This window comes from Lactuca virosa, chromosome 5 (genome assembly GCF_052849685.1).
Source record: "Lactuca virosa cultivar CGN04683 chromosome 5, Lactuca_virosa_CGN04683_v6, whole genome shotgun sequence".
Lineage (NCBI taxonomy): Eukaryota > Viridiplantae > Streptophyta > Magnoliopsida > Asterales > Asteraceae > Lactuca > Lactuca virosa.
In genome coordinates, this window is record NC_136430.1 from 369,760,572 (window position 1) to 369,769,926 (window position 9,355).

General features: G+C 41.8%; 1 pseudogene; it reads right to left on the bottom strand.

The window, feature by feature from the left end:
- Window positions 1-773: 773 nt before the first annotated feature.
- On the bottom strand, window positions 774-3,604 carry LOC145113618 (DExH-box ATP-dependent RNA helicase DExH5, mitochondrial-like; annotated as a pseudogene).
- Between the last annotated feature and the right edge of the window lie 5,751 nt (window positions 3,605-9,355).

A 9,355-nucleotide genomic window follows, 5' to 3' on the forward strand; every position in this document is an offset into this window, starting at 1 on the left:
TCGTTATGTGTCTTTCACATCTCTAAGAGATTGTTGACTTTTTATTTACGGTGTTGTAGTTTTTGCCTGCTTCTACCGTCTCTTCATATGAGAAGTCAGATTCATGCATTTCTTTTTAATAAATAGAATTTAAGGATTGAAATCATACAAGAAGGATAGGTAGGTAATTTGAACCTGCAACTTTCCCATGAAAAAATGACGAAATTTGCCTTTGGCACCCATGCGAGCGGTTCTTCCAGTCCTATGAAGGTAGTCGATCAAAAATGAAAATAAAAATGAGAGTGTTATTCACAAAATTTTAGAAAAGATTATAAGTAATATACCCACATAACATATCCAAAACAACATTGCAAGGCTTAGTATTTCATGAACTCCAACCTTATTTTTCGACATTTACCACTTTATGAGCAATTTTAATGATTAAAAAACCCAAACACTAAATGCTAGCTGATAATTCTTGATGACTAAAGGGCATCTGAGTTCAACTCATCTCAGTATTAGGATTAGGAACAATACATAGCAAACAGAATAAAACCAACAACACAGAGTCACAGATCATGAAGAAATACCGTAAAACCGAATAATACGAATATTGTTGGTTTGCCATCTTACCTAAAATTAACAAAACTCAAGGAGGAACTTGATTAAAAGATAATATGTGAAAACCAAAGGAAGTTACAATCAGCAAAGCTAAGATGATATCAGCTGTATAACTCTTGACAATCTATTATATTAAGCACACAACTAATATCAATATCCAGAACACGCAAGAATCAAACACCGTGGTGGGTGTGTAAATCCAATTTGGGATTCAATAGTTGACATGAAAGTTTGTTGAAAAAAGTCAATTATTGGAGGACTAAAAGTGAAAAATAATGAATAAGAGAGGATACATTACTTACTTTATACTGGAATAGCTCATCGAGATCTTTTCTTAAGTTGAGATACATTTCAGCCAATGAAGGTTCCATGAAGAACTCCAAGTATCTTCCCAACATTTTCAAGTGCCCATCCTGTTTCATATCATGGAATGGAATGGAATCATAAAGGAACGGAGTAAGAAAAGGTAATGGAATGAGGAAAGGTAATAGACTCACTATATCGCCTTTTGAGATGCTTCCACCAAACAGTAGCAGGACGTAATCGGAAACAACAGCCGGAGAAAAATAGAGTTCACTTTGATCTTCTCATTAAAGACCAACCACGGGAATGGAATTCTCAAATCCCAGGAATTAACTGAGTCCTATAGCATTAAAAAAAAAAAAACAAATTCAGATTAAAAAAACTATTAGAATTTAGACAAACGAACTTACAGAGTGTAAAAGCACCTGGCCATCCTCCACGGTTTTCAGAGATAATGACTTTTCATTATGCTGATGTCAACAAAAGCGAGTTATTATTTATAAAGAAATTATTTAAAAATAAAACTTACGACGATCGAGGAAGTTCCGGGATACAAGCCGTAGCAGATAGCTACACGAATGAGATTTTCGTCATAATTCCAAGCATTGAAAATGACCATATTGCCCTTGACAACACTAGTATCTTTAAGCAAAGATAAAAACTCTCTTCTCAAAGAATCAATAGATTTCATGGACTGAGCAGACAGAAAAATCTTCCAACAATATTCATATCCACCAAGTGCTTGTTCAGCCACTTTCCAAACATCATACACCCTCACAAGGGCAAAATGGTCACTATGATCTCGCGAAAATTGCGCTTTCGCCGCCTCTGCCAGCTGTACAAAAAGACCCGTTATTTTCATAAAGTATAAATTATTATTATAAAAAGTGAATTACATCTTTTTTATCTAAAGGAGCTAAAAACCGATCTCTAACACTAAGTCCAACAACAACTGTGAGTATTGGATCAAGGCAATATATATATATATATATATATATATATATATATATATATATATATATATATACCAATTAAGTACAGTTAGATCTTCGTTCTCATCTAAAGCACCAATAATCTTGAGATACTCAATTGCATTTTGAGCCTACGAATGGGAAATAATAAGTATGATATTTTTTTTCCCTTTCATATATAGATAAACCCATTGAAAAATGAGGTAGCGAATTACTGCTAATAACTCTGGTGATTGAAGAGCTTTAGATAAGAATTCAGAAAAACTTCCAAGTTTTAAAGTTTTTATTTGAAGACAAAGTGACTGAACATCTCGAGGGTATAAATGGTAACATTCTCCTGGCTGAACACACCCTGCTCGACCTCGCCTCTGTTAATCATATCAAAAACAATATAATCGAATGATATAGAAAATATAAAATTACCAAAATACCCTACCCAAGAAACTCACTTGTTTAGCAGAATCTTTTGATATCCAAGTAGGAAGGAGACAATGGGTATTATTCAAAGCATCATATGATGTTTCTTTGGCTTTTCCATAATCAATAACAAAAACAACATCGTCTATTGTGATACTTGTTTTAGTCATATTTGTAACAAAAACTATCTTTCTCACCCCATTTTCTGTCTTTTCAAATATTTGTCTCTACATGAAGAAGATAAAATAAATAAATATTAAAAAAGTTTAGTTTTTTTTTCAAATAATGATATTAGTCTCTACCTATACTAATTTGGCCCTAGAGCCATGAAATAAAAGCGATAAAACTAGATTTGAATCCCTCAAAGGATGATTTGCTTGTAAATTTTCCTTCAAAGAACTTATGTCATCCCACCCAATCAAAAATACCAAAAATACCCCTTGCTTTTCACTCCCACATATACTCAATAGTAGAAACTCAATGAAATTGAATCCGATGCATTCATGCAATCAGGATTCCAACACGACATAGAATCCCGTGTCTGTGGACTATAGCCTCTAAAGTAAGTATGCCCAAGTGCCTCCTCAACAGCTGAGGCAATTTGGCTTTTCCTTTTTCTTATAAACTGTTTATTTGATTTCCATGTTCTTGTTAGGTCCTGGAAACAGGATCTTAACTAGTGATTAAGCAATCTAACAATCAAACAAGATGAAAATTGAGTAGAAAAAGAATGAATCAAAGCTTGCACACGTTTGTATTAAGAAAACGTCTGGTACAACTCTGACTGGCCGTAAACACTATGAATCAACAACCACTAACAGACACAGACTGGTCCTATATATAGGAAAGAAGACATGACCGTAAACTAGACAAGGCCGTAAACAGGTTTACGGTCGTAAACCTGTTTACGGTCGTAAACATACTTTCAGCCATAAACATACCAAAACACTTATATTACAATACTAAATGACCTATACATCCAAAGCCTAGCCCAAACCATAACATGGACCCTTCAATCTCCCCCTTGGTTTGGGGCTAGCTGTAACTCAGTCTCTCTCAATAACAAGAACATCGGACCCTCCCATTGCCCCTTGCCACATCCCCTTAGCAATAATCTCGGCAACCATTGCGGTGTACTCTTTCGCAGCAGGCTCGAAAAAATCTTCAGCAACCTTGATCTGATGTAGGGCCAGATGATGAATATCCCACTTCCCAAATTGAAGTAGGTCTTGTTTATCGTACAAGCGAAAACAGCCATCTTCGAACTTGATGACAGCAGACGCAGTAGTTTCATCATAGACCCAGTAATGCATGTTTGCGAGAGATCCATCACTGAAGGTCTGCGGCACTGGAACTTGTCTGAATTGATTTGTTGGCGGCCACATGACAGTCTGAATGTAACATCCGGAATTTCGGGTATGATAGTTCGTGTTTCAATTTTGAAGATTTTGGAGGGGCTCGACGAGTCGAAGGTCTAACTCGTCGAGTCACGTCGAGTGATCACGAGGATTTAATGAGCGGACTCGATGAGTACAAGAATGGACTCGCCGAGTAGGTACTGGGCGGAGAAAACCCTAAGTTCCGGGGTTGGAACCTATTTAAAGGAACTTATGACCTTGGATGTGCCTCATATCTCCTGTGAGAAACCCTAAATCGCCATTGGAGCCATGGGAGAGTTCTTATGATGAAATCAAGTATTTTGGTGGGTTTTATGGAAGGAAAAGAGCATGATTCAAGCAAGGAACGAGATGAGGGCTGTGGATCTAGCATTTATTCACATGGGACTGCTGTATGAGGTATAATCTTGCATCATTTCTTCTATTTTGGTTGGACCTCATGATCTTGGGAGTTTTTAGGGTTTAACTCCCCTTCTTTTGTGCTTATGAGCTAAGTGAGACATGATCTGAGGTGGGAAACCTCAGATCTGAACCTTGTGAGGTCCTTGGAGGCTAGGAGCCTCAACTTTAGTGGTCCAAATGAGGGTTGATGAACAAAAACCTTCATGAAGAGCATGTATTGGTGTTTTGAAGCAATAGCATCATGTATGAACGTAAAGATCGAAGCTTTACGTAATTATTGAGCCTTGGGATGATAGATCTATAGTTTAGAGTGATAGATCTGGTTGAAATCGTCTGAATGGGTATGAGTCGGGATAGACTCGCCGAGTCAATGAGCCGACTCGACGAGTCGGTTAGGGTTTCCTGACCAGGCTGAGTCGCAAGCTAACTCAGTGAGTCGTGTGGTCGACTCGACGAGTTAAGCTGGATCTTCGTGGGGTTTCGGAGAAAGTGAGTGGACTCGACGAGTCACAAGGGTGCACTCGCCGAGTCTGGTCGAATCTGGTCTGTAGACTCGAGTTTGACTTCTGTTGACTTTGGGGTTTTGGTCAACATAAGTGATAGAGACCTTGGAGGGGTAAAATGGTCTTTTACCCACTTCAAAGAGTTAGAAAGAGAAGGAATCGCCTCCAGTTATCTGAGTCGTGAAAAGAGTATTAATTAGAGATATTCCTCCTTGTGTTAGGAGGAGGCTAATTCGAGATCCGAGCGCGAGGTTATTTGTTCACCTGCTAGCCGAGGTGAGTCTTCTCACTATACTTTACCTTGAGTGGTAGTTATGTGTGACCGGAAGGTCTTATGTGCTTACATTGAGTATTGTGTTATTATGCCTTATGTTGTGCATTATTTCTTTGTGATTTATGCTATGCGGAGTGTTACAGGCTGGACCGAAAGGTCTGACGATTTATGAGGCCGGAAGGCTCAACCAAACCGGACCGGAGGGTCCAACGAGCTATGACCGGACCAGAGGGTCCAACGAGCTATGGGACCGGAAGGTCCCACTGAGACACATTGACCGGAAGGTCTCGCAGAGTTTCAGCCTCGAGTGGCTAGTTGTTGTGTGTGGTATTTTGGGGAACTCACTAAGCTTCGTGCTTACCGTGTATGTGTTATGTGTTTCAGGTATCTCAGAGGATCGCGGGAAGGCACCGACTTAATTGTACACACCAGAGAACGAGTTATGTTTTGAGGATCCTGGATTATTAATGGAGTTGTGTTTTTGTAATTTGAATAAACGAGATTTCTATACAATATGTTATGAAAAGTATGCGATTTTAAAGTTAAAAATTTGTTTGAAAAATCACGGTGTTACAAGTTGGTATCAGAGCCTTGGTTTGAGGGATTCGGATGCACCTTCGGGTACATCTGGACTCAAACTGAGGATTTGAGAAAAAATTTCAAGGAAATGATTTTCCTAAAACGAGCAAGAGTTTCTAAAAGAATACGAGTTGGAGCAGTGTGTACAATCAGCCAGAGCCCGAACGGTGATTTCCCAAAATACCCTTACGTTTGTATTATGAGATATTTATGAGATATGCTATGAGATATTATGCATGCTAGAGATAGGCTAGGTATTTCATATGTTAGGACTAGAGCGGCCTGATTTGTGATGCCTTAGCCTAGGAGTTACTGTTATCTGTGATGTGCTTTCGAGTATGTGCTGAGTAAGAGTATCCAGCAGGAATCCTCTAGAGAGGGATTTGGGTAGAGAAGTAATCTAGGAGAGATACCTAGATGAGCATTTGAGGAGTCTACTGAGAGAGTAGTCAGATGCCCGCGTGGGGTAAAGTTGCTTGAGTTCGGTGGTATCCTTTGAGTATGAGGAGAGCAAGTGGGTAATATCCTAGAGTGGTTTTACATGTTGGTAGAGATTATTTGATGCCTGAATGCTGCTTGCTTCGTGCTTTTTGGAACTCTTGATGATGAGAGTCAGCTACTAAGTGAATATGACGATATTCAGGAGGTAGATGGCTGGCATCATAAGGAGTTCTTCAGCAGCTGATGGCGGAGAAGTGTGAGAACCTAGGAAGAGCCTAGGAAAGGGTGACCCTATTCAGATGAGTACGCTGACAGAGTAGGATATTTCGCAGAGGAGCGAACACGCATGACGGGGTTGGTGATTGAGAAGGTCGAGCAGCTACTTAGGAACTCGGGGATGGTCTGTGTGGAAAGTATGGGTAGATGTGGCAGGTAGTATGGGCCCGTACTACTAAAAGCAGAGGACCCATACTCGATACAGGGAACATTCCGGAGGTTTTAAGTAGCAGATCGAGAGGTGATTTCATGGGTCGAGTACCATGATTCGTAGTGGATTGAGAAGAGATAACATGGTTCGGGTACCATGATTCATAGCAGATCGAGAGGTGGCCACATGGTTCGAGTACCATGACCCGTGGTGGTTAGTGTTATTGGTTCTACCAGTTATTCCGTGGTGATTGGTTAGACCGAGATCAGATGTGAAAGAGTATGGGGCCAGAGGGCCATGATGAACGAGTTTTAGTGGAGCATCCCTTAAAAGGGAAATCAAGTTAGCTCCGAGGGATTGTTGGTGAGATGCCATTTGGAGTCGCAAGACTCAGGGAAGAGTAGAGATGGCGGTTATGGAGGGTTACGGCATGAGTTGAGCAATCAGCCGATGGTGGAGATGTCATTTTATGTGACCTAAGCGGTGTTATTTCTGTTCCTATGGGAAACAGGAGAGGTATTGAGATTTTCGGTTTCCAAGGTTGGGGGTGAGCCCTGTGGGGTAGCTTTGGTTACGATCTTTCTTCAGAGTATTTGGGCAGTATGTCTGCCGAGAGGAAATGTTAGAGCATGAGCAGGTTGTCAGCGGGGACTGAGATGGTTAAGGACAAGGATACACCCTATTTGAGCATAGTAGGGCATGTATTAGCTGCAGCGGCAGACGATCAAGAAGAGGATATTAGGGCGGTGGCTCTTATTGTCTATGATGAGTATCGAGTGTGGTAACGATGATTCCACTCTTATTACAACCCACGTAATGAAACGTTGGTTGAAGAGTCGAGGATGAGGAATATGTTAGTTCGTTATTTTCAGACTGAGAGTCAGGGTTACGACTGGACAGTTGAGATGTCCGGTAGTGGGATGCTACGAGATTTTGAATGACTAGAGGTAGTCATGATGAGAAGTTTCTGAGGATTTCATCGGAGATTCGGGGTATTTGGAATTGCTTGACCTCCATCGGGGACATCATCGAGCATTGTGTATCACCTTCCAAGAGTAGGTGCGATGTTATTGGGAAAAACAGTCTGTGGGTTAGATTGTTGGCGAACCAATTGGTGATGGTTCGAACCCTGAGTGGGGGAGAACCGGGTACTTTTTGAGGAGATCAGAGAATTGTTCAAGAGCGGTTAGAGAACTGGATAGAGAGGCCTGCGGTGTGGATTCCTGAGACCAGGGTTATTGGTGGTCAAGGAAAGGTGCAGAGTGAGATAGTACATGTGGTACGTGTTTGAGAAAGGATGAGTGTCTCCACGGCAAGTGGCCGTTGGTCGGAGACCTTGTGGTGGTTAGGAATCCTTCAAGGTTAAAATGGTGAATTCGAGGTGGTTGGCTTGTGAGGTTAGTTCGGCGGTTGAGAATTTCTGGTTCAGAGTATGGGCTAATATATGCAGTATGGGAAGGGAAGAAGTTGATTGGGAAACCAACTTCAGGGTCGTTATGAGTATTCTTGCATGACTTTTGAGCAATAGAGGAGGAAGTTTCGGATTGTCATCTTCGTGTTCTGAGTCGTTGGCAATTTCTCCGTGTTTTAATTTGGGAGATGGAGTATTCCGGGGTTACAAGTGGCACGAGAGAAAGACCGGTTGCGAGGTTCCGAGGAAGCAATGCGGTATCTGAGTATGATGCCATGAGTATGAGATCAGTGGTAGAGTCAAGACACTACAAGGCGTTGTGAAGGTATTCTGGGGTATCCGAGTTTAATGTCCTAAAATCTCGGATTATTTTGAGTTTGAGTTTGAGATGACGAGTGGTGTACCAAGTGTCTATGGTTCCGGTGGGGGCCCTTCAGCTAATTGACATTAAATGGATTTATTTGAGAATGTGAATTGCAGCGAGAAAAAGAGGTTTTGTCACGACGATGGTCGTCCGAAGTAGTGATGCTTAGCCTGGATGGGTGTGTGTGTACCTATCTATGATGGGCCGTAGAGCATGAGTTAATGATCGCAGTGTGGTGTCAACTTGAGGATGAGATTGTGAAGTGGTAAAAGTAAGTGCGGTAAGACTGCAGGGAGCTGCAGTTTCAATGAGTCAGTGCAGAGAGGTTGTGGTGATGCTACGGGGAGCCGTAGTACTCACTATTCAGTGAGAGGTTGTGGTGATGCTACGGGGAGCCGTAGTACTCATTATTCAGTGAGAGGTTGTGGTGATGCTACGGGGAGCCGTAGTACTCACTATTCAGTGAGGGGTGTGGTGATGCTACGGGAAGCCGTAGTACTCACTATTCAGTGAGAGGTTGTGGTGATGCTACGGGGAGCCTTAGTACTCACTATTCAGTGAGGGGTGTGGTGATGCTACGGGGAGCCGTAGTACTCACTATTCAGTGAGAGGTCGTTGTGATACTGCGGGGAGCCGTAGTACCCTCTAGTCAGCGAGAGAATGTTGTGATGAAGTGCTCTCTGATCAGAGCTTGACGCAGAAGAGTTTTAGGCTTGGGTAGCCCTAATATTTGAGTGTGTGGAAGCCTGGGGTCGAACCAGGGGCGAGACTGGGGTCTCCATATATGTCGGGAGTCGTTATATTCTGAATTGAGTAGTGGCTGTCGCAACCAAAGGGAAGTGGATAAGTGAGGAACGCATGGGTTGCGGGTCATGAGTCATGAGTTGAGTGGTTCGTTGGGACGAGTGGTTCCAACTCTGTGCCGGACCAGACTCTCAATTTGAGTTCGATCCTAGTGGTGTATTGAGTAGGCAAAATGAGATTCCGGATTCAGAAATGAATTTCCTTTGGAAGGGGGTATTGGTTCCATCTGGTGTCTTAGACCTGAGTGGGTCAATCCGTAGGTATGAGAAAACCGTGAAACGCATGGAACTAATGAGTAGTAGACGGCAGAGATCGAGAGTGAGTCGAATTTCGTTTTCGCTTGAGGTAAAGCAAACTTCTCGACTTGTGTGTCGCACTGGGCCGAGATAGTTGTATTGATAAGGAAGTCAGTGAGACGTTTTGGTACATGCAATGGGTAACCTTTGGAGGTTCAATTTCTGG